The sequence below is a fragment of the Culex pipiens genome, chromosome 3 (genome assembly GCF_016801865.2).
Source record: "Culex pipiens pallens isolate TS chromosome 3, TS_CPP_V2, whole genome shotgun sequence".
Classification (NCBI taxonomy): Eukaryota; Metazoa; Arthropoda; class Insecta; order Diptera; family Culicidae; genus Culex; species Culex pipiens.
The window spans coordinates 125,482,504-125,508,824 of record NC_068939.1 but is presented as its reverse complement, the minus strand read 5'-3'; the positions used below and the strand labels follow the sequence as shown (position 1 = coordinate 125,508,824).

The window sequence follows — 26,321 nt, the reverse complement described above, 5'->3', positions numbered from 1 at the left end:
GGGTAGCCCAAATATGGTCCATATATCATTTTTGAAAAAAAAGTTTTTTCAATATTGTTTTTAAAAATAGTTACGTTAAAAATTTTTATTTTGAATTCCGGGGTGACTTTGATAGTCATAGTTTTTCTTGTTAAAATCAGATTTAAGGTGTTCAAACTTTATTTTTACGTCAAATGAAACATTACTAAGGTTGCTAATTTAGTTTTCTAGGAAAAAATCAATGTTTATATTTAGTTAACTGAGTTTATAAGCTTTTTAACAAAATACATATAAATTTCAGGTAAAATTGTTCAAAAGTCAGAATTTTGCCTGAAATTCGTTAAAACTTGATATGTTTATAAAAATATCGATTAATATTGCATTTAAAACTGAATTAGAAGCAAAAATCAAAAGTTTTCACATTTTATATGAAATTTGTTCAACAGAAAATGCCTATGAAACAAGAGATTTTTATTTATTTATGTTTCAAAAACACATAACGTTTATTATTTACAAACTTATTCAACCTTCTCCTAGTGGAAAATTGTCCAAAAAATCCGAAAATGCATTCCGTTTTCCGATTCAAAATTATGTTCGTTGAGAAAAACATGACACTATGAGAAGATTTAAATAATGTTTTTCATCAACATTTTCTTTACTATAGTTAAATAACTTTTTAAACTTTTCAAAATTTTATGAAAAGTTTTTCTTAAGGTACTTTGAACACTTCTCTACCACGGTCAGTATGATTCAATACCATTCCGTACGTATTTGAGTTGTACTCTTCATTTTTCGGAAAAATCTCAAACCTATCAAAGTCACCCCGGCTATCAAAGTTACTACATATTACTGTTGCAAGCTTCAAAAGTCTTATTTTCATGGTTTTAAAATAAAGATGAAATTTTATTAAATGTTGAAAATGCACTTAAAAGTAGTAATAAAACTCGAGTCTTTCAACTCAGAATGCTGAAAACACCGTCACAAACTTTTTTTTGCTTGAACAAAAATTAAATATTATTTTAACAAAAAAAAAAAAAAACAAACAGAAACTTCTTTTCCAAACTAAAAAAAATGGGATTTATAAGACTTGTATTATATTGCTAATTCTTTATTCATTTAATACAAAAAAACTAAAACAATCATTCATACTAATGAAAAGTATTTCTCCTAAAGCTTGCAACAGTAGTTTGCAGTTCAATTTCGAATATTAAACATGTTTTGAATCCATGCAACTGGTTGATGTTTGGTTAAGGAAATATGATAGTTATTCATAAAAATCTAGGGAATACCCTATCAATCACAAACCTGCCAAAGTTTCGGTTGAACAAGCTAAATCAGAGCAGACCGGTGTTATTTGTACACAACAGTTATGTAATATTCTATTTGTTCTTGTAAAAATCATATTTAAATACGGTTTTATGATTTTTATTTCTGAATAAATCCCATATCTTCAAAAATCCGGTTAAAACTTCATTATTCTAATGTTTAGCGAATTGCAACCTTCTACAAAGTTGTTTCTTGTCTTATTTTGCACATTTTGATGAGTAAATGACATATGAAACACATCATTTGACAAGTTTCCTGGACTGTTATTTAAAAGTTTCCAATAAATGATTAAGGATTTTAAAACAAAAAGCTTAAAATAGAGATATCTCAGAAATTTCCCGATGAAACATTTCGCTCTAAGAAGCATTGGAAAGCTGAGAAAATTTCCTATAAGACACATTTGAAAGTAGCGATGACTATTTTTTTCTACTTAAGGTTGCCCAAAAAACACGCCGTGCCTTAAAATAAGCTTATTGACAAAAATATGCCAACGTTTTCAACACTGACTACTGTGAATTTAATTCCCTCCACAAAGCATTTCAAAACATCTCAAATGCCAACAAATACCTGCTCCCACAAAACGTCAATCATTTCCTCACCATATTAGGTGTAGTGCCAATTTGTTTCAACAAACTGCCAACAGGAGATTATGAGTGTCGCACCATTTATTGCAGCAGCTCTAACATTTAAACCATTCCATGTTGCGCGATAACACTTGCACTCCCCCATTCGACATAATCACCATCATCAAGCCTCATCACGCCGCAGCAGATGCTTCCATAATTGCTCGAACGTGATCCCACTATTAGTTCACTCTGAGCAATTCTCAGGCATATCGTTCCAGGGTTATCTCGTGAGCTGAGGGAGAACATTGATCGTTTTTATTATTTTGAATCTCGATGAAGTTTTGTTTTTTAATGAAAAAGTTGAAAACTTAATCTGATATTATCACGAATTAATTAAATTAATTTAATATATCTTTAACTGGAAACACAAAATGTTTGTAATATTAAGTATTCAAATGACATCTTTGATAAAAGAGTCATCACCATCAAATTTCACTAATTGCAAAATCGCACGCAAATTCGCCAAACCGCCCTCCCTCTCAAAATCGCAAGAAACGCGTGCCGTTCATCACGACCAGGGGGCTAATTAATTGACATAATTTATGTCCACACTGGCTTGCGGTTGCGCCGGCATCATGCTTTCCCCGCTGTAGTTTGGCGGGCGCGGGCAAACCTGAATCAACAAACTGAAGAGAGCAGTTAAAAACGCGAATCAACGCACGATGCTCATAATGTAACGACGATGAAGATGAAGCCGCCGATGATAGTTTTGGTCTTTGAAGATCGCGACCCACGCGCGGAACGTTTTTCATCGATCGCGTGCAATTAAATTATTTGTAGGGTGAGGGGGCAGATTTTGGACCTTAAACTTCAGTTTTGTTTGTAAGACTATATTTTAAATTTGTTTGTTAAGTTTGTAGAAACATGAAAATCTTGAAATTTGTTCCTTTTGATTTAACTGAAACATAAAAATTCTAGTGACAGGGCTGCCAGATTTTTTTTATATAGAAAAACTTTGAAAACAGAATATAAAGTGTTTTTAACCCGAAAATATGTCCATCTACCACCCTCTTCATGATCACCCCTCTCGTGACATCCACCAAACCAAGCAATTGATGGCGATTTACTACCGAGATTGCTGCTGGCTGCCACCACCACAGTCGTGGTGGTCAGAGCCATCGAGAGTGAATTATCTCATCTCGGGAACCTGTTGGACCGTCCAAACAAAAAAAAATGCGCGGTGGTCTGGCAGCAACGATGTGCAAGGGGGAGGGAGGTCGTTTATGAAGAAGCTCAGCACTGCGATCCTCAACGAATTGATTCGATTTTCACTTTCTTTCAAGTTTGGCGGCAAGCGTTGAGCACGAGTTTGTTTTGTACAGTGTCGGTTGGAGGTTTTTTTATACTCTGGGGTGGGTCTTACCTGAAAAGAGAAGAAAAATGAAAATATTTAGTAATTATAATAACAAGAAAGAAGTTAAATAATTCAACTTCTAATTATTATAAATTTCAAGAAAAACAGGTAACGATCCCCATATTATATACCATTAGAAAATTTCAAAATCTTTTTTGTTTTAGGGTTAATTCTCAACCAACTCACACGAAATCGGGAAAAGTTGCCCCGAAATCGCGAAAACTCGCGATGTTTATAAGCAAACCCCTTATGTTTATATATCATTTTTTTGTAATTGTCTGCTCTACAACTTTGTAGAACATTGTTACACTCAAAAAAATAACCTTGCAAAGTTACAAAAAAAAACGAAATTTTAAAATGAAAAAAATTGTTCTAAATGAAAAAATTACCCTTTAATGTCAATGTAGATTCGAAAAGTATCAAATATCAGATAATGGGAGAGTTTTTAAAACTTTTTTAGTGTTTTTTTTTTTCGATAAAAAATAGGTTTTTTCGGAATTCTGATTACGCCGTCAAATCAGGCGTCTAATTTTACATAAAAGTCTCTTTGACACCAAATTTCTATCTCATCACCGTTTCAGGCTGCAAATTATTGAAAATCACCTCTTTTTTCGCATGTTCAAAAATTGAAGGAGTCGTACCGCCCCTCCGTCACGAGATATCAAAAACGGACCTCGGATTCGTGATCAGGGACAAAAGTTACCCCTTAGGATAAAGTTTCACGCAAATCGAAGAGGAATCGAGGCAGCTTTTACCGATTTCGTGTGAGTTGGTAGAGAATTACCCTTAGGTATATTTTTATTTGTTTTTATTTTATCACCATCGTGTTTCCCGGACAATTGGGTACTAAAGCCCTATGTAAATTTTTATGTACAACGGTAAAAAACACGATTAAAAACCAATGGTGATCTCTTTTTTTTCATTTTAATGCGATTTTTTTTTTTTTTTTTTTTTTGACAAGACAACATTTTTTCGATGGATCAACTATGGTCCCCTTGGAACGAGCTGTCAAGTAGGAGCTTTTCTGTCAAGAAGGACCGCGAGGTTAATTTTTCAAAATTGATTTAAAAATCCATTTTAAACTCTATGTGGTCGTACAAAAGGGTCTTGTACTCACAAAAATAAGCTTTATCGCTGTAAACAATAATATCAGAAATCCAAGCTTCATTTTAGGACCCAATTTCACATAATAATCAGTGTACCCAGTTGACCTGGAATGACTCATACATGGATCTACGAAAGCAGTTTTTCCTTTAAGTTAAATCATTTTGATCTGTGGTCTTTAAATTTATTATTTGTTTGCATCAAAAATTTCATAAGTAAAATTTATGTAATGCATGCTAAATAGTTAAAAATCCAGTTTCCTATGGAAATTTTTATTTTCAGCAATATTTTTTTTGCTTACAGATTTTTAGGGTAACTAAACATGAAATTTAAATTGACAAATAAAAATCTGAACTATCAAAATTCACTACATTTTTATCAATATCTTCCATACTTCGATATTTTGAAAACTAATGATTGCAAAACTAGTGAACAGGTGTAAAATATATTTTAAAATACTTTTTTCACTCAAATGTTTATACTATGCCTTGTTATTTAAATTTCTATAGGGGAGATGGGGGTAAGACGGCCACCCTAAGGGAGAAGTCTAATAAAATTTACACAACAGATTATTTTGATCTCAAATTACGTACATATTGTTCTACTACTAATCCATTATAGAAATAACATAAATTAGTTGGTCTAAAAACCAATTTTCAATACTTTTCAGCAATTTTAAAAAAATAATTGAAATCGTGTATATATGAAATACGCGGGGTAAGACGGCCACCCAAGTGGGGTAAGACGGCCAGTGCTATAAATTTACTTAATAACTATGCTAAATCCACCCAAATACCTACATGGTTGGTTGAACAGACTTCTCTGAACATCATAACTATTTTGGTTGAAAAAAATCAGGTTTCAAATGTGAAGGAAAATGCTGTATAAAAAATTTAATATTTTGGCTCAGTGAATTTCATATTATTGCGACCACATTTTATGAAAAACTGTGCATTTTTACTACAAAACAAACACAATTTAATGCAAAATTATTAGTTTGTGTATTTCGATTAGAATAAGTAAATCAAAATTATGTAAACAATATTAAATTCGCGATTTTTATGAAAAGTTTGATAGGATTTCATACTGTTCAATGAGTGTTGCTATATCACAGTAAAGAATGTTGTCGAAACGGTAGTTAACAGCATTTTGATTAAAAATGGATATAGTTTTATCGAAAATGCTTTTTCTTTATCTACAAATATGGCTTAATAGTCAAAAACCGTCAAAAATATAACCTATATCAAATAAAATCCACAAATTACGGGTGGCCGTCTTACCCCCGGAGGAGGTGGCCGTCTTGCCCCCAAATAAATTATTTTTGTAAACATTTTTTGTAAATAGCTCATCGCATTTTTTAAACTTTTTCAAGGGACATAATCTAGGGAAAACTTCAATTTAACATGAAAAAATATTTGAAGACAGGAAAACATATTGTTATCTAACAAAAATGCCTAAGTTGTAATCCATGAAAATTACATCCAGTTTCAAGTTCCAAAATTATTTCTTTATTTTGAGCTATTTTTATACTATTTCAAACAATATTTTTGGCAAAGGTGACTCCATATGCATTATTTAGCATGAGGAACAGTATTGCTAAACATTTTAGTAATATTAATTAGTATACTTATTAAAACAGTGGGGTGGCCGTCTTACCCCGCCTGGCCGTCTTACTCCCAGCTCCCCTACTTAAGAGCTGCAATTATATATAGCATTTTTGCCCAAGGTATAGTAAACAACGACATTTTTAAGATCATAAAATCGGTCCCTAATAAAAAATTCTATCCATTTATTTTTTTTCCTTCCAAGCTTTTAAAGAAGCAAATTGTTCATACAACGTTGTTTTGCATAAGTTAAATTTGGGACATTCACTTATTTTTTTAAAGAAATTTTAAAAATTATTTCTTAAAATTTCAAGGCCTACTATTCCTAACGCTTAATATTGTAGAATGAATGGATACGTAAAACCTTTGCTTAGCAATACAGAATCTTCCAACTTAAAAACCTGATATCTCAAGAAATATTCAAATTCCGAGTAACAGTTCACAGCTAAAAAAGTAGTAATCCAGCTGCGTGTAAAAGGCCTTGGTGTAAAATAAATATTGCATTATTTTATGCAATTTTATGTGATTTTACACCCTGAAACATGTAGCCCATCAGTATGGGAAACCTACTTGACTGAAATGTCAAGCTCATATATGCGTTTACCCTTACAGCTCTTCATCGATCTGATGGCCGAGTGGGCTAAGGCGCCAGTCCTTACTGTTGGTGCTGGGTTTGAATCCCGTCGGTTGCAACTTTTTTTTGTGTTTGCATAAATTGTACATGCAGTGTGTAATATTAGGTGTTTATTTTGACGAAGGTGATGTGCATGCTTTGGTATGCGATTTTACCATCGGATTTTTTGCTGTGTTCTACAGGACGAATCTGCATTTGTAAACAAGCAGTCTATCTCCATCTTACTTGACGTGAACTGTCACTTGAGCAAAAGGTATAGACTGCTTGTTTACAGACGCAGATTCGACCGATTGAACTGTTAAGGTATGAACATGATTGTCCGTTCGGCCCGTTTGCGCCTGTCATCATAGCCTGCCGGTCATCGAACATTGAACAAAGCAACCCCTGTAAAATGTTCGACTGACAGATCATGCAAAAATCGAACTGGCGCAAAGTTCTGCGTTTGCGTCTGCGTCAAACGGACAATCTTCTTCTTAGCTTTACTACGGATTTACGCTTTGATTGAATTTGAAGTAAAAAAAAACTCTCAGCATTCGATTGCAAGTGTCAGTTTTCCCGTAAGTGCTCGTCCAAAGGGTTAAACATTTTAAAACTTCATGCGCAAGATTTTCATATCTGGCAACACTGTACGTAAATTTTGAGTACGCCATTGGATTCTGCGTCAAAACATCTTCAAATTTGCTTAGCCATAAGTTGACTTTTTGTTAAGCTTTCTCTTAGGAAAATGCATTTTAAAAATGAGGTTTATCAAAAATCTAAAAAAGAGGGCTGCTACAAGCGCGGGTTGGACCAAATGTCAGCAAACTTGGGATTCTTTGGATGTTGGACGCATGGTCACTTGGGAAGGAATGACCCATATTTATTCAATAAACGGTATGTCCACGCATCCTTTCTCCCCGGTAGATTCTGTGAAATACGATTCGTTCTCAGAATCCTCTCTGTGGTTAATACAACGCAGTAGGGTACATTTTTTTGTAGTACATTTTCGGGTGTTCTCGGATGTACTGCAATTATTAACAATTATAAGAAAAGTGCTAGAGGCGTAATCGTAATAGTGCTTTTAACGGACTGGCAGCGTATGTGTTAGATTAGAAGCGTTATGCGTTACGTAATAAAATGTTTACACTCTCCAAAATTAATGAATCACAAAACAAATCTCAAATAAATAAAAACAAAAAATCACAAAATGTAATAAGATCCAAAAATTCAATGAAAATTTTTAAATATAATTAAAACAAACTTCTCACTCTAATGCATCACTCAGCATCTAATCCGCCGGCCATCGAACCTCCACGGAGAACCGTCACGTCGCGACGACGACGTTCCGCTGGGTCATGCATATGCAAAAGCAATCTTGCGCGGCCTTTTACGGTATCGAACCGTGATTTATGACCGACTGACTGCCTCCGCGGGACCAACCATTTCTTCCACACTTTCGCTACCTCACGCTTAGTAATTGCAGTTGGGTCGAGCGAGTGCGCGCGTAAATTGTCGACTAAATGTTGTTTTGATTTGCGGATTTTTTTGGTCGTGCTGCAAAAACTATCAAAGTTGTTGCATAACTCGTTGATTGCTGGATGAAGTGATGATGGAGACTTGACTTGGTGTTCAATCGCCTCGGCTGTCGAAATCCATTCCCCAAGTATGGAATATCCAGGTCACCGGGCTATCAACCTGAAGTTGAAATTATGCTGCAGTGCAGTGTCCGGACGGTGACCTTCTTTGGACAAAAGTTTGGAGTAATGATAGATGCTTTGAAAAATCATCGATTTTCGGACTATTACTGCAGTAAAATCCGTATTGTTTGACATTCTTCTGTTTTAGACTAATGAAATCGCAAACTGAATATTTCATTCTGCCAAGCACTACTTGAAAACAGACCAATAATTTAAAGTTAAAAAAATGTGTCCACAAATAGTAAGATTGATTACAACGAAATCTAAGAATGTTAGTGGTTTTAACAATATTTGTCAAACTACTGTGGTCTCACTGTATCAACTCAATCCACTCGATGAGCACGTGCTGGTTTGTGTGTACATCATAGGAGAGAAAAATGGATCACGCGGCCACGGTGGTGGAGACATCACAGGGCACAAGATTCGGCAAACGTAATCAGCGGTATTGTCCGGCTAATGATGTCGTACACCACACCATGGAGGTAGTACACTGACGGAGACTAATCGCTTCTTTGAGGACCGCCAGCGGCGACCCGTTGGTGGTAGTTAGTTTTTTGAGAGTGACCAAATTTGGGATGATTATCTTGGCGGGAAAGGGTGCCTAAATTATGTTTTGAAAAATTAGTACTTGGCTTACTAGAAGGAGGGGTGTTGGATAATAATGTTTTTTTTTTCTTTTTTGAAATTTTAATATTAGCAATTAAATTAAATGTAGATTGTGACCAATTTGCATTCGTCATTTATTTTTTATAATCGATTAAAATTAAGGTAAGTTTCTTCCCAAAAAAAATTACTTATTATAAAAAGATTTTATTGTGGACCTTAAAAGAACATGTATTCATATCTATTTATTTTGCTGCAGGAGTTAAAATCACTTCAAAATATGTTATTTTCTAGTTCCGCTGTGAATTGCAATTCCTGTCATTTTTAAATGATTGCCGAAAAATTAATCTTTTCAGCTTTTTTGGGTTTAACACTTATTTTTGCAATTCCGTCGTGAAACTACTTAATTTTCCTGTCATTCTTGGACGACGAAATAGCCTGCTTTTCTGTACCAAAAATAACAGAATCGAAAAGCAACACTTTTCAAAATAAATGCTGAAAAGTTGAACTTTTCAGTTTTCAGCACTTGTTTCGAAAAGTAACACTTTTCAACATTTTTTTAAACGATTTATTGACAAAATACATGAAAATTTGACATAAAATTTTACTCAGTGTGTGTTTTTTGGAATTGCAAAAAATGTTGTATGGAACTCGTTGCAAAACTTGATTTTTTTAGCACTCTTCGTATTTATCCAACTCAGTGAGCCTCGTTGGATAAATGTACGACTCGTGCTGAAAAAATCCTCTTTTTGCAACTTGTTGCATAAACTACTATTTTATGGCAAATATTATTCAAGTGAGGAAAAAACGAGGCAATAAAAACCTACAATTCAATGGGTGTTTTCGCAAATATGTATTTTTTCAGCAAAAAAATGGAAAAAATCACTTTTTAAAAACAATTACTTACAAAAAAAAACAAAAAACATTATCATTTACCCCTTTGATCCTGAATTAAAAATAAAATATTGAGCTAGTTATGGGAAAAACCGACCAAAACCAAAAAATAAAAAAATATATATAAAAATTTAAATGACAAGCCATACCCGGGCAGATGGTAATAACAAACTTCATGACATTTCAATAACAATTACTGTTAAAATAACAGAAAGTGTTATGACATTTTCTTGAATTTTTGCATAAGGGTTTGATAACAGTTTATTTGTTATTGGTCTGATATTGGTTGAAAGCCAAATCAACTTTGGAATAACATTTTTTTGTTTATGAAAAATACTTCCAAATTTTATTGGGATGATCGGATAAGTTGTTAAAATAACAAAAAAGTAATATAAAAAAAATTCCGCACAATATCTAAAAATGTTATTAGTATGTTATTACAATAACAATCCTATGACAAAAAATAATGATGACGAAAAATAAATCTTGTTCTAAATAACATAAAATGTAACTGGCCTAATATTTTCAAATATAAAAAAAATATATATCCTCAAGTTTTTTTCCGTCTGCTCGGGTATTCTCAACATTTAAAAAGTGTTTTAGAATGCATTTTACACTAGTTCAGTCGTTTTTTAATTATTAGTTTTAAAAAAAATATAAGATTTGATGAAACAAAAATCTAAACAAAAAAAAATATTTTGCGATACTAAACATCGAACATTTTCAACATTTCAAAAGACTGTTCAATCAATCCAAACATGCTTAAAAATGATTCTAAACGCATGGGGAATGCATTCTGAATTCGGACCATCTATTAAGGGGGGGGGGGGTGGTATGTGGAATTTTATTTCATTTGGTTACATTTGATTTCATTTGATTTCATTTGATTTCATTTGATTTTGTTTTATTTATTATGTTTATTGATTTTTCATAAAGTTACCGGTTATAAAATACTTGTTGATTGATTAAAAATTGATTTTGAGGCTTTAATACAATTTTGTTCGATACTGGTAATTAATTTAGCAAAATTTTTTAATGATTTTTTATGAAACGATTTTGTTTTTAATTTGATGATTTAATTGTTTGCATTGATAAAAATGGTAAGTATTACAATGAAATTAAGAAAACATATTTTACAAAATTTTATATTGGATGCAAAATATTTTTGTTACTCGATTACTTTATCAAAAAGAAAAAAATTATGAAATTAAGAGTGTATTTTCCGTAATAAAAAAAAATGTTGTTTTTTTTATTCTCAAATTTTACAATAAACTAATAAATTTACTTGTAACTGCATGCAACCTGGAATAAATACGATTTTTCTCCACTCAATTGTTCCACTCCGAATCACCGATCAAGTTTCAAAGGTCACAAATGCACTCCACAAATCGATCGAAACAAACAAAAATGTTAAAAGTCAGCAAATCGATTCTGATTCGCTTTTTATTGGTTAATTTCCCCACCGTTTTTTTATGTTTTCCCGGCTTGCACGACCTCGCACAAATTTGTTTATGTTTTGTTTGTGTTGTTTACAACTGTACAAGCCCACACACAAACAGAGATGAGCTTTTTTTGTGGTTGACGATCGTTTGAGGGACCGCACACGCACGGAAAGTGAAAGCTCTTCTTGGGTTTTTATTTTGGGCTTTTTTGTTGTTGATTTTGTTCCGATTTTGGAGGGGGTTCGATTATGGTCTCGCACGCGCGTTTTGGCCAGAAGGTCAGTGTTATTTACGACCGGCCTGACCTGATGGCATGTAAATTGATCGTTTTTTTGTTGGTTCCGCGGGAAACCTTGCTGGTGGTGCGTGATTTGGGTGATCGACGATCGATCGGAATTATTTTGAGGCGATTTAGAGCATTAGAGTTGATTTGGGAAGTTTAGAAGTAACCTTTGTTAAAATTGTCTGAAAATTGCTTGAAGATCTTAATGATTTTAAATTGAGTGATTCGATCAACTTCATCAGAAAGAAATAGGATATTATTGTAAATGCGTTAACCCAATTTCTGCAAGGGGAAAGTTGGCATCAGGTCATCGTCAAGCCTCGAGGTCAATGCAGGGTGGAGTCCGATCAATCTCTCTTCCTGAGGTCGGATGACGTCAAACGGTCGATCTCCGAAGAAATGCCAGACAGTGGTGTGAATCACACACAAGTCTCAGCTCTGTCTGGACGGTGTCGAGTTCGTAGAAACAATCCCTCAGACGTGATCACACGTGCCAAGTGGCCATTAATTACTCTCAAGTTAAACCTTAGGAAATTGAGCTATTTTCAATCCATCTGGTCTCGCACTAATGGAGAGAAAATCTTTTCCCACCACCAACTCAAAGGGTCCAAGACTGCGTGGGCGGCTTCGAAATTCCTCTCAGACTTGGACCAGCACGCGCCTTTTTCGCGTTCGCGCGTATTGCGTAACCCAATTTGAAGTCTTGTGCGGCAGCGAGCAGGCTTCACCGATTGGTTGCGCAAGTCTCCGGGCCACATTCCAGTCAGGGAGGTAGCTCTGAACTTTGAACCACCACCCTCAAGTGGAGTTCCAGATCAAAGTCAAAATTGCAGGTATTTTTAAGAATAAATCATAAAATCATAAAATCATAAAATCATAAAATCATAAAATCATAAAATCATAAAATCATAAAATCATAAAATCATAAAATCATAAAATCATAAAATCATAAAATCATAAAATCATAAAATCATAAAATCATAAAATCATAAAATCATAAAATCATAAAATCATAAAATCATAAAATCATAAAATCATAAAATCATAAAATCATAAAATCATAAAATCATAAAATCATAAAATCATAAAATCATAAAATCATAAAATCATAAAATCATAAAATCATAAAATCATAAAATCATAAAATCATAAAATCATAAAATCATAAAATCATAAAATCATAAAATCATAAAATCATAAAATCATAAAATCATAAAATCATAAAATCATAAAATCATAAAATCATAAAATCATAAAATCATAAAATCATAAAATCATAAAATCATAAAATCATAAAATCATAAACTCATAAAATCATAAAATCATAAAATCATAAAATCATAAAATCATAAAATCATAAAATCATAAAATCATAAAATCATAAAATCATAAAATCATAAAATCATAAAATCATAAAATCATAAAATCATAAAATCATAAAATCATAAAATCATAAAATCATAAAATCATAAAATCATAAAATCATAAAATCATAAAATCATAAAATCATAAAATCATAAAATCATAAAATCATAAAACCTAATTCACCCAGTTTTGTAATTTGGATCAATCTCTTCTGGAGCAGAGACTGCCATCTTCAAAATCTGCCCCAAATCTGGCGCCAGTCGAAAAACGAAACTATTGGCACTACGCCCCCCGGGGCATGGCCTTCCTCTAACGTGGGATTTCTGCTCCAGCGCCTCTGACGAGACAGGAGAAACCGGGACCGACGTTTTACTTCACCATCCGATAGAAGCTCAGTGGATAAGGCGGGAATCGAACCCGCGTCTCATAGCATCATCGGGATCGGCAGCCGAAGCCGCTACCCCTGCGCCAGTCATCAACCGCCAAAAGCGAACGCCATCTATTAGGCTGAACGGTAATCTCCTTAAGTGACAGATCTGTACGATCATCCCAAAAAAGGCACCGCAAAGCCGAGCGCGTTTGTACTCCTTATGCAACGCCGTAGTTATGCTTTTTCGAGCATGATCTTTTGGATCGAAAAAGAAAAAAGCGTAACTTCTAGTGACAAAAAACCGACTCCACAAACCAACTTTTTGACGTTCCACCACATAACGGCTGATCAATCACCTGCACCAATTGAAGACCAAATTGCCGACCACATTCGATTGGAATTGAATTCGTGTGCGATATTGATCTTCCGGCCGCCGGTGGTCACCAAATTACAGGCGCCCAATATTGTGTCTCACTCGAAGATCCAACCGTCAAGATATCAACGAGTCATGTCAAGTCTTGGACCAGATGGTCAACCACGCAGCGGTAATTGGGACCTACTGCGATGTAGTGGTTGAGAGGATCGTCGTCGCAGTAGGCTGTGCGTTATTGGAACGCCGCGATTTTGATGTGTGTAATTAAATAATTTGATCGAATGATACTTATCTGATCGTTCGGATCGTTTCGCGTGGCTGTGGAACCTTCGGCAGGTGCGTTTGCCAATTTTTTTGTCTGCTTTTTGATGCGAAAATTGTCGATGACGATCGAGATTTATTGATCTGCGGTAGCAATTAATTTTAAGTCCTCTCGACTAAGAGCTAAAAGCTAAAATACAAGGATTTACTATAAGACGTCAAGCCAATAGCCAATAGCCAATAGCCAATAGCCAATAGCCAATAGCCAATAGCCAATAGCCAATAGCCAATAGCCAATAGCCAATAGCCAATAGCCAATAGCCAATAGCCAATAGCCAATAGCCAATAGCCAATAGCCAATAGCCAATAGCCAATAGCCAATAGCCAATAGCCAATAGCCAATAGCCAATAGCCAATAGCCAATAGCCAATAGCCAATAGCCAATAGCCAATAGCCAATAGCCAATAGCCAATAGCCAATAGCCAATAGCCAATAGCCAATAGCCAATAGCCAATAGCCAATAGCCAATAGCCAATAGCCAATAGCCAATAGCCAATAGCCAATAGCCAATAGCCAATAGCCAATAGCCAATAGCCAATAGCCAATAGCCAATAGCCAATAGCCAATAGCCAATAGCCAATAGCCAATAGCCAATAGCCAATAGCCAATAGCCAATAGCCAATAGCCAATAGCCAATAGCCAATAGCCAATAGCCAATAGCCAATAGCCAATAGCCAATAGCCAATAGCCAATAGCCAATAGCCAATAGCCAATAGCCAATAGCCAATATCCAATAGCCAATAGCCAATAGCCAACTCCGGCTGCCGACTTATTGCTCTTTAAGTCATTAAACAGCTCGACTTCTCTTATTCTCTTATTAGGCACTACTGAGTGTCTCCTAGTTTATTTAAGAGTTGTTAAGCGTCTTTGAGTGACTTACTTATTTTTTGAAGCGTTATCATTTGTTTCATAGTTGATAAAAAGTCATTAAGTTGCTTTAAGCGTCACCAAGCTCTTTTAAATCCCTATATTAGGCGTCTCTGATCGTCTTCTAGTTCCTTTAAGAGCTGTTAAGCTTCTTTGAGCGTCTCATAACTTTTTTAAGCGACATCTGAGCATTTTATAGCTGCTAAAAAAATGAATTTCGTTTCTTAGCTCTTCTGAGAGTTTCTCAGCGTCTCTACGTTAGGCGTTTCTAAGCGTCTCTGAGCGTCTCTTAGCTCTGTAAGTTATTAGCGTATTCTTGTTAAAAAAAAGTGCGTCTCTGAGCGTCTTTCTGAATCATTTTGATGATTGTCGAAAGCTGGAAACAAAGTCGCAAAAAAATGCTTAAAAAGGATTTCAAATTAGTTTCTATAAGAGTTAAGAGCTACCCATATAAACTAAGAGCTAACATCTTTAACCGTCCCACTTAAATCGAAGGTTGCTCAAATTGCGTTTTCAATATCTCGTAAACGCATTTTCGATTGCATCAGCCGTTCACCTCTTAGCTAATCTTCGGCGACACAGGTCGCCAGCCTCAATCCCTCAAACTTTGCCTCCAGGTGCCAACTCCAGTGCTCAACTTCTAACCTCCACCTGACTTGGAGACGCTCAAAGTGCAGGTTCCCTTCGCGGAGGTGTTTGCTTGTTATCACCAGGCAATTAATTCACCTCGCCGACTTCGTAAGCGGCGAAACCCGTTTCGGCGATTTTGTCCCATAAAATATAAATATATGAGTATAAACACCTTCATAACCTAGCCGTGTCGGGTATGCGAGAGGTTATGTTACTTTTAACTCGTCTGGTTAAGCCAAGCCGATTATCCCAATTTGTGTCCCATGCCTGTGCGAAATACCTTAAACGAGTTGGTCGCATAATGGGTTGCCCAAATATTACTTAACCTTTGGGCGTGCGGTGGAAGTTGTCAAAAAAGGGTCAACTTTTGCTTGGGAAAAGTGACAAATGTCACATTTAATAACACTCGAGAGAAAAAAAGTCGATCCTGCGTTTTCAAACGTCTTTTTGACAGTCTCAAGTTAGAAACTTAGCTCTAAGCGTCTCAATTTAAGAGTATTTAATTTAATAGGCATTTTATAAATGTAATTGATAATCTTTAGTTCTTCTAGGAGCCTTTTACCAACTCTGGGCGTCTCTAAAAATGTGTATAAGTCATTCTAGTAATGTTAGGAGTCATTATGCTTCCCTAGCTCTTAGGAGTCATTAGGCGTCTCTGAGCGTCTTCTTACTCTTAGGAGTCATTAGGCGTCTCTGAGCGTCTTCTTACTCTTAGGAGTCATTAGGCGTCTCTGAGCGTCTCCTAGCGCTTCAATAAGTTGCTAAAGGTCTCTAAGCATATCTTAGCTTTTTCCAAAGTTATTAAGCGTCTCCGAGCAATTTTTAGTTTATTCTAGTGTAATTAAGTGTCTCTGAGTGTCTCCCCGCCCTTTTGAGAATTGTTAAGGGTTCTTGGGCATCCATTATTGCTTTTAAAGGTTAATAGGCATCCCCGAGTGGTATTTGAATTGATAATCATCGTCCTATAGATATTTTTAGAATCACATAGCATCACTGAACGCTCTATTAAATGGTATCGCTGGGTGTCTCCTAGCGTCATGAAGAATCTCTTAGCGTGCCTCCTAGCTATTTTAATACAAATTAAGCATCTTGTGGCTCTTTAAAGAATTTTTAAGCGTTTTTGATTGTTCAGCAATGAGGTGTCACTGGGCGTCTCCTAACATCATGAAGTGTCTCTGAGCGTCCCTTAGTTCTGTTATGAGTAATTTGGCATCTCTGAGTGTTTCCTAGCTATATGAAAGGCAATTGAGCGTCTTCGAACTCTTTTAAGATTTTTTAGCGTCTCTGATCGATCGATCTTAAGGTGTCCCAGGTCGTCTCTTAGCTTCATGAAGTGTCTCTGAGCGTCTCTTAGTTCTTTAAAGTAATATTTGGTGTCTCTGAGTGTCTCCAAGCTATTTTAATAGTTGTTGTGCATCTTCCAGTCCTTTTAAGAATTTTTAATTGTCACTGAGCGTTCTGTAAACAATTGTCTCTAGGCGTCTCCTAGCATCATGGAGTGTTTCCGAGCGTCTCTTATCACATTTAAAAGCCATTAAGCGTCTCCAAGCATTTCATACGGTTTCTAAGCGTCTCAAACGTCATTACTAATCGTCTCCAGGCATTCAGCGATTGCAATCGACTCAACGCACGTTCACTTTCATGTACTTCTCAAATTCAACTTCAAATCACCTCTCCCACGTCGCCAATCAGTCCCGATCGTAAACATCGCTAATGCTTCGCCTAATCTAAGCTTAACCAACGACGGTAATGGGGGCTTCAACTCGAAGTCTGCTCAACTAGACACCCACGGATTGGTTGAACGCATCGCAGGAATCGCTAATCGTTCGCCTGGTGATGGTCACAAACGAGTAAGTGCTACTGCGCCTTGGACGGTCGCCACGCGATCGCCGGGTCAATCTGCGTATCGAAAGGATCACACTCGGTTGCATAACCCGGTGGTGATCATATTTGGCGATTGTCGAGTACGGCCTGTTTATCAATAGATGAAGCTATTGACGAGTGAGGTTTACTTATTTGGAGACGTTGCGGAGAGGATGCACTTGGAGAGGTGCTTGTTAACAAATGGCTCCGGGTCGGCCTTGTTTGATGAGGTAACATGGGGTTTTTTGCGTTAAATTGTTAAAGACTTTGAAAGTGATGGCCTAACCTAAAGTTAAAATTTGATGACCTCCCTAGTAACATTTTTAAACTTACAGGTTTTATCATGGTTCTGGAAACCTTCATACGGCCTATATGGGCTTTTATGGCCTACTTAAAACCTAAAATGTTACTAGGGCTGAGCCGGGGAAAGGTTGGATAATTTTAGCGAAAATATTCCGCTTCGCGAATTTACTCACGTTGATTGCTTTGAAATTTGAGTTTGCTGAACGTCTTACCTGAAAAGAAAAGGAAAAAATAATAAAAGTTAGTCAACTACTCAAAACGTCATAAGGAAATATTCAAGCCGGCTTTAAATCAAATCAATAACAATGTTACATCATTACCATTTTGTGATACTTGTTGGTCCACAATCTAATCATACTGAAGACACTTGTACTTTTACGAACTTAGATCAAGCTTGTCAAACACATTACTGCAGCATTAGCATTTTAAAAATTTCATTTTGAGTTAAATTACAATGAGTTCAAAAGTTTCATTCCTGTACGCAAAGTTAGCATTCCACAACATAGTACTGAAATACAAAGCAGCTTTGCGCATGATTATGTGGTGGACTGGACGTTGTCATGGCAACATTCACTTGACACCTTGTCAACTTGTCTTGTTTTGTTTTGCTTTTTTGACAATTGGAGAAATGTTTGGCCTTCCAGGTCAATTATTTCTCATTTTCAAATAATTGCGTTTAAATTGTGTGAGTTTATGAATGTGAGTTTGTGAGTGTGAGTTTGTTAGTCTGTGAGTTCGTAAGATTGTGATTTTGTGAGTTTGTAAGTTTGCAAGTTTGTAAGCTTGTAAGTTTGTAAGTTTGTGAGTATGTGAGTTTGTGATTTTGTGAGTTTTTGAGTTTGTGAATTTGTAAGTTTGTGAGTTAGTGAGTTTTTGAATTTATGAGTTTGTGAGTTTGCGAGTTTGCGAGTTTGTGTGTTTGTGAGTTTGCGAGTTTGTGTGTTTGTGAATTTGCGTATTTGTGATACAGTGAGTTTTTTTAGTTTGTGAATTTGTAATTTGTAAGTTTGGGAGTTTGTAAGTTTGCGATTTTGTGAGTTTGTGAGTTTGTATGTTTGCGAGTATGTTTGCGAGTTTGTGAGTTTGTGAGTTTGTGAGTTTGTGAGTTTGTGAGTTTGTGAGTTTGTGAGTTTGTGAGTTTGTGAGTTTGTGAGTTTGTGAGTTTGTGAGTTTGTGAGTTTGTGAGTTTGCGAGTCAGTGAGTTTTTGAGTTTGTGAGTTTGCGAGTTTGTGAGTTTGTAATTTTTGTTTGTAGTTTGAAAGTATCCGAGTTTGTAAGTTTGCGAGTTTGCGAGTTTGTGAGTTTGTGAGTCAGTGAGTTTTTGAGTTTGTGAGTTTGTGCATTTGCAAGTTTGTGAGTTTGTAAGATTGTGAGTTTGTTAGTTTGTGAGTGTGTAAGTTTGCGAGTTTGTGAGTCAGTGAGTTTTTGAGTTTGTGAGTTTGCGAGTTTGTGAGTCAATGAGTTTTTTTGTTTGGGAATTTGTTAGTTAGTAATTTGTGAGTTTGCGAGTTTGTGAGTTTGTGAGTTTTTTTAGTTTGTGAATTTGTAAGTTTGTGAGTTTGTAATTTTGTTTGTAGTTTGAAAGTTTGTGAGTTTGTAAGTTTGCGAGTTTGTGAGTTTGTGAGTCAGTGAGTTTTTGAGTTTGTGAGTATGCGAGTTTGTGAGTTTGTGAGTTTGTGCATTTGCAAGTTTGTGAGTTTGTAAGACTATGAGTTTGTGAGTTTGTTAGTTTGTGAGCGTGTAAGTTTGCGAGTTTGTGAGTCAATGAGTATTTTTAGCTTGTGAATTTGTAAGTTTGTGAGTTTGTAATGTGTGAGTTTGTGCAGTTGTAAGTTTGTGAGTTTGTGAGTTTGTAATATTGTGAGTTTGTTAGTTTGTGAGTGTGTAAGTTTGCGAGTTTGTGAGTCAGTGAGTTTTTGAGTTTGTGAGTTTGCGAGTTTGTGAGTCAATGAGTTTTTTTGTTTGGGAATTTGTTAGTTAGTAATTTGTGAGTTTGCGAGTTTGTGAGTTTGTGAGTTTGCGAGTTTGTGAGTTAGTGAGTTTTTGAGTTTGTGAGTTTGCGAGTTTGTGCATTTGTAAATTTGCAAATTTGTGCGTTTCTAATTTATGAGTTTGTGAGTTTGCGTATTTGTGAGTATGTGAGTTTGTGAATTTGTAAGTCTGTGAGCTTGTTAGCTTGTGAATTTGTGAGTTCATGCGTTTGATAGTTTTAAGTAAGCAGATTTATCAAGTTTGTGAGTTAGTGAGTTAGTGAGTTTTTGAGTTTGTGTGCTGTGAGTCAGTAAGTTTTTGAGTTTGTTAGTTTGTGAGTTAGTGAGTTTGTAAGTTTGCGAGTTTTTGAATTTTTGAGTTTGCGAGCTTGTCAGTCAGTGAGTTTGTGAATTTGTAAGTGTATGTCTTTCTGAGTTAGTGAGTTTTTGAGTTTGTGAGTTTAAGAGTTTGTGAGTTTGTTAGTTTGTTAGTTTGTGAGTTTATGAGTTTGTGAGTTTGCAAATTTGTGAGTCAGTGAGTTTTTGAGTTTGGGAGTTAGTAAGTTTTTGAGTTAGTGAGTTTTTGAGTTTGTGAGTTTGTGAGTTTTTGAGTTTGTGAATTTGAGAGTTTGTGACTTTGCGAGTTTGTGAGTGTGATCAAAAACTTCAATCATGGTTCATCGATCTGCTCCGCTTGCTAATCCTAATCCAAAGTTCAAAACCAACAATTCCACGGTTCTAACTCTTCAACCAAACTTCCTCACCGGCACCTTCACCGGAACAGTCCGCCGAATGACCCAATTAACCTCGCACGCTAATTTGAATACCACGCGCGCGTGTTTTAAATCACAATAGCCATTAATTAGTGCCTCGGACGTGGATGAACCACTCCAAGTGTCTTGTCGCAATATCTGAGCTGGCAAGAACTGAACCACTTCTTGGACTTGTACTCGTGCAGATTTTTCCCACCAATTGTTTTGCAGCCAACATTCTTGGGAGAAAGAGACCTCTAAAAGCCTAATCGTGTGGTCATTAGTCGAAGAAGTTGCAGCAATTAAGTTGTTCGGGATTGCAACCCCCGTCTAATGAAACGGTTTGATCGTGGACATCCGTCCGAGAATCGCGGACGCGCACCAGGAATGTAAATGAGGTTCAACGGTTTTCTTGCGCGCGATCTCTATTAACGCATCAATTACAATGTCTGAGGGCGCGATGAAGCAGTTAGAGGTCGGGTTAGGAGGTGTTATCTGGGGCTATTGTTCCGGAATGGATAGGGGGGCATAAACTTGATGGGAACTGCGATCTGATAAAGTGAACATGTTTAACACGGAATTGCCAGGTCGGAACTCTTGCAACATGAGTTTGGTTGGAGATTGGAGCACACCGTTCAAGAGGTACAAGAAGGAAGCATTTTGATTAGGGGTTTAACACAGTTAAGGGTGTGTTGCGTTGAGAGAGTTTGTTATGAGTGTATGTTGATTTTGAGTTCTGGCCGGCATCGAAATTACCGAAAAGTATAGTTTGTATAAGACTAGAATTAGACAGATGCTGATTATTAAGTGGTGACAGCCATCGCACTGCTTCCAATGACCTAATTCAGAGTGGCAGACAATATCCGGGTTCATTGAGTATTGCCCGTCCTTTTAAGACGTTTGAAGATGATTAAAGACGTTTGTAGACGATTGCCGACAATTGTTGACGGTTCAAGACGATTGAAGACGATTGAAGACGTTCAAAACATATCTTCATGTCTTCATTGGACGAGACGATTGGAGATTACGAAATTAGTCGACTTCCGCAGACTTCAAGCCGCTGACGCCTGAAGACGCTTCAACCCTTTTATCACCCGATGCCCTAGTTCGATGGTATCACCACTTAAAAAAAGATGAGTTCGCAATTCAAATCCATCGTGGGTCATCGCAGCTCAAACCCAACCTTCGCGGCACGATTTTGGCCCACACTCGTGAAGTTTGACCTCGGCGCGCCCCATCCGGGATCCAACGGGAGCGATCCAACCAACTATAATGGCATGTTTTATGGATTTGTATCAGTTCCAGCGAGGTGCCGTTACGAGAAAGGTTCCTCCTCTCAGTTTTGCACAACTCAAGGGTCGTAAATTCGCCGATTAATCGTGCGTAAATCAGGAGAGTGGCTTTTAGCACGACGGCACTAATGTTTTCTTCGAATCGCGAGATTTTAGGGGGGCAAAAACGTTAGCACAATTTCTTCATGTTTTTTTGCTTAATTTTGTGTGCGCCAGGGGTAATGGGCGCTAAAATTGTTTTCATTATGGACAAACTTTGTTTGACGGAGGCGGTGCCGCCGCCGCGGACTTTTAATTTGGTGGGTTTTTGCTTGATCGGGTTGGGGTGGCTGCCGTCAAACGAAAGTGAACAGATTTATTAAATGAAGGAATTTTCTTGCTGAAAACGAAAGTGGGCGCAATTTCGGGGCGGCACTCTTTTGGTTATATTAGAGACGTGTAAAAACGTGCGAATTCACGTGTGGTCATGTATGGGGGGAAGGAAATTGTTTTTTTTTTGCAATCTTTTTTATGCAGCAAGCATAATTTTACAGATCGTGGGAGACAACAAAATTTTGTGTGAAGACATTTTTGAAAGTCTAAAACATGGTTGATGATGATTGATTTGGATTGAAAACCAATTTGATCGATTTGTTCAACTTGAAGACGTTTTAAGACCATTAAAGATGTTTGAAGACTTATGTTGACTCTTCAAGACGATTCAAAATGCTTAAAGATAAGGTTGGATTCATGTCCGCTTAAAGATGCTAAAAGGCATACAAATACTTGAAAACTTATGCAGGCTTAAAGTCATTTGTAGACATTTGTAGACATAACAAATTGATCTTTTAGTCGACTGAAGCCTCCGAAAAAAGTCTAAAGACAACAAGATGAAAGAAAATTTAAGGATTTGCAGGTTAAAGAACATGTTTGAATGATGATTCTGATGTTTGAAGATATCTGAAGCTGTTTGAGCCATAGTCTTGATATTGAATATTTTTAATTTAATTATTGTAAAACTTTAAAGATTCAAGAAAGCAATGAAATTTTAAATCGAAATGTTTAAAGAATTGGTTAATAAAATCATGCATAAAATTTAAAATTGACGTTTTCAATTAAATTTTGAATCAAAATTCTATTGAAATGAGAAATTAAAATTTATTTTAAATTTATACCAAAATTTAAAATTAAATTTAGAACAAAATTTTGACATAAATTGTGATGATCTTTGGCTGAAATCAATTCTTAAATCCAATTTAAAAATAGCCAAAATTTCTACTGATAGACTTAACTTATAACTGTAATTAAGATTTGATATGCAATTTAGACAGAAATGCTGACTGATATTTTAAGCTAAACATGGCTGAAATTTCGACTAAAATTTTGGCTGTAATACAATCTTAATTTTGGACTAAAATTTTCACAGTACTTTGACTGCAATTTTAACTGATGTTCCGACCAATTTTTTTTCGAAAATCCTGATCCGAATTCCAACTGCAATTTTTAATTATCAAAATTAGGTTACAATCACAGTAAGAATTTGTCACTTACAGCCATGCCTCGGTTTAGCACCGCATATGGGGGATGCAAAACCGAGGCGTGCATAACCGAGGCACAGAGCTTATGGGATTTTGGCCTATTTTGGACTTTAATCGTACGAAAAATCATGCAAACATCAAAAAATTATAGTGTTTTGGAATCGGGATGATGTCAGCTATCCATTAAAATTATTATTTCATGAAAATTTTCAAAAAATACGTATTTTTTCTGTATTTTGAAAATGCATTTTTTTCTCTAAAGAAACCAAAAATATATTGTTATTGCAATATGGGTATCAAATCATCAGGTTTTTTCCATACATTTTGGATGTAATAACAACAGTTTTAGAAAACACTCAAAATTTTCACAAAACTACGTCTTTTAAAAAAAACTCCAAATTTCAATTTATACAATATGGGTATCGAACGATCGGAATTTTTTATACATTTCGAATGTTATAACAACATTTTTAGAAAATACTCAAAATTTTCACAAAACTACGTATTTTCGAATGAAATACTCATAATTTCCGTTTTTACAACGTTTTTATCAAACGATCGGAATTTTTCAATACATTTCGAATGGTATGACAAATTCTTTTGAAAAAACTCCAAATGTTCACAAAACTACGTATTTTCTAAAAAAAATACTCAAAATTTCCGTTTTTACGATGTGGGTATCAAACGATCAGGATTTTTCATATATTTCGAATGTAATAACAATATTTTTTGAAAATACTCAAAATTTTCACAAAACTACGTATTTTCGAAAAAAAAACTAAAAATTTCCGTTTTTACAATGTGGGTATCAAACGATCGGGATTTTTTCATACATTTCGAAAGTTATTAAAAAAATGAAAATACTCAAAATTTTCACAAAACTACGTATTTTTGAAAAAAAAAATGATTTGATTATTTGATACCCATATTGTAAAAACTGAAATTTTGAAAAGTTATCAAAATACGTAATTTTGTGAAAATTTTAAGTATCTTCTAAAAACGTTGTTATTACATTCGAAATGTATGAAAAAATCCCGATCGTTTGATACCCATATTGTAAAAATTGAAATTTTGAGTATTTTTTTTCGAAAAAACGTAGTTTTGTGAAAATTTGGAGTATTTTCTAAAAATGTTGTTATTACATTCGAAATGTATGAAAAAATCCCGATCGCTTGATACCCATATTGTAAAAATTTAAATTTTGAGTTTTTTTTTTTCGAAAAAACGTAGTTTTGTGAAAATTTTGAGCATTATCTAAAAATTTTGTTATTATATCCGAAATGTAAGAAAAAACCTGTTCATTTGATACCCATATTCCAATAACAATATGTTTTTGGATTCTTTAGAGAAAAAAAAATGCATTTTCAAAGTACAGGAAAAATACGTATTTTTGTGAAATTTTTTATGAAATAATAATTACAATGGATAACTGACATCATCCCGATTCCAAAACACTATAATTTTTTTATGTTTGCATGATTTTTCATACGATTAAAGCCAATGTCTCCCATATAGCCAAAAACCCATAAGCTCTGTGCTTCAGTCAAGCACTAGGCCGTGCTTAACCGAGACAGCTGAACGGTGCAAAACCGGGGCAGTGCAAAACCGAGGTGTGCAAAACCGAGGTGTGCAAAACCGAGGCATGACTGTATTTGTCACTAAATTTTTTTGACTGAAATTCTGACCGATTTTTAAATATAACTTAGCCTTAAATTTTGACAGAAATTTTGAAGTTAAACTCCGAATAAAATTCTGACCAATTATTTAATTCAACTTAGGCTGAAAGTTTTACTAAAATTTACCAAAATTCTGATAGCCTCGACTGAATTTCCAACTAAATTTGACTATTAAATAGATTGAAAATTTAGTTGCATTTTTTACTATAATTTCGATTACAAATTAAGATTGAATGTTGGATTAAAATTTTGATATTAACCTGACAAAAATTTAGGCTACGCTTTTCACTGAAATTCCAACTAAAATTTTGAATAAATATTGACTTATTTAAAGGCTGAAAATCTGATTGAAATTTTGGTTCTTAATAATATTGAAATTAAGATTTGAATTTAGATTTAAATTATGACTAAAATTCTTATCTATCAAAACATTTAAAGATTGATGCTTGAAATATAGAAGACATTTGAAGTTTGGACAATTTGACAATTTGAAGACATTTGAAAAATTAGAGACAATTAAAGACTTCCTTGATCCTTGACTCATTAAAAAAATAATTTGGATTGAATATAAAGTTTACTAACTAGTTAGTTAAAAAGTTTATACAACTCAGCAAATGCTATATAAAACTTATCTAAACTTAATTTTGCAAACTTTTAATTCAACTAAATGTCAATATATTACCATATAATTTGCAAAAAAAAAAAACATTTTGAAGTGGGTATAACACCGTTTTGGGGGTATTTGTATCGACAGAATAGATTTTTCGTTGGAATTTCGTACCAACCCTGAATTATGTTGTCGGAAAATCCGCCGGCATCCGAACCGGTCCACGATTCACAAGTCAACCTATGTGGCATCGGGCATAAAACTTCCGATCTTTTGATACCCATACATCTAGATTTTCTATAAAACCCACCTTTTTAAATTCCTAGGCAAAAACGTTGTTACGGTTTCGTTTGAGCAACCTTCCAAAAATGTATGGACTTTCGTAATTTTTGTTCTCGTGGATCAAACTTACTTTTTGCCCAGGTAAGATAGGACGTGTCACAAGATAGCACACACGCGACGGTTTAAAGACTTGAAGATGTTTGAAATTTGGAATACCTTTGAAAACTTTAAGACGTTTAAAGACTTAACGAATTTACAATACTTGAAGTCGTTTGAAATCTCAAAGTTATTTGAGGACTTGAAGACGACTGAAGGATTGACATTGTTTCAATAGGTTAAGACTTGAAGAATTTTAGATTTTTGAAGATTGATGAATTACACAAACAACAATTTTCAGAACTCCACAACTCCACCAAACTTCCAGCAGCGACCAGCCGGGTGCCGGGTGACTCACCTGGTAACAATCTGATCGACCGTGGTTTACTTCAATCATCGGAACGGTATTTGCTGCACCGCCACCACTTCACGCGGATCAATCAGCTGGGCGTTCTTGGACACGCTGGCGGTTCCCACAGTTCAAACCGCGGTGGCGACTCTACCAACGGTCA

The 26,321-nt window shown here is 35.2% G+C and overlaps 1 protein-coding gene and 1 long non-coding RNA gene across 3 annotated transcripts in view; both read right to left on the bottom strand.

Annotated features, from left to right (window-relative positions):
- LOC120427474 (nucleoprotein TPR) overlaps positions 1 to 26,321 on the bottom strand; it is a 259,748-nt gene that overhangs the window by 73,637 nt on the left and 159,790 nt on the right. The gene's annotated exons all lie outside the window — the stretch shown is intronic.
- Positions 2,260 to 26,321, bottom strand: LOC120427475 (uncharacterized). Its single transcript, XR_005606889.2, has 3 exons — positions 26,168 to 26,321; positions 17,791 to 17,829; positions 2,260 to 3,294 (listed from the first exon to the last, which is right to left on the bottom strand). It is a non-coding gene; the product is annotated as an uncharacterized LOC120427475 (long non-coding RNA).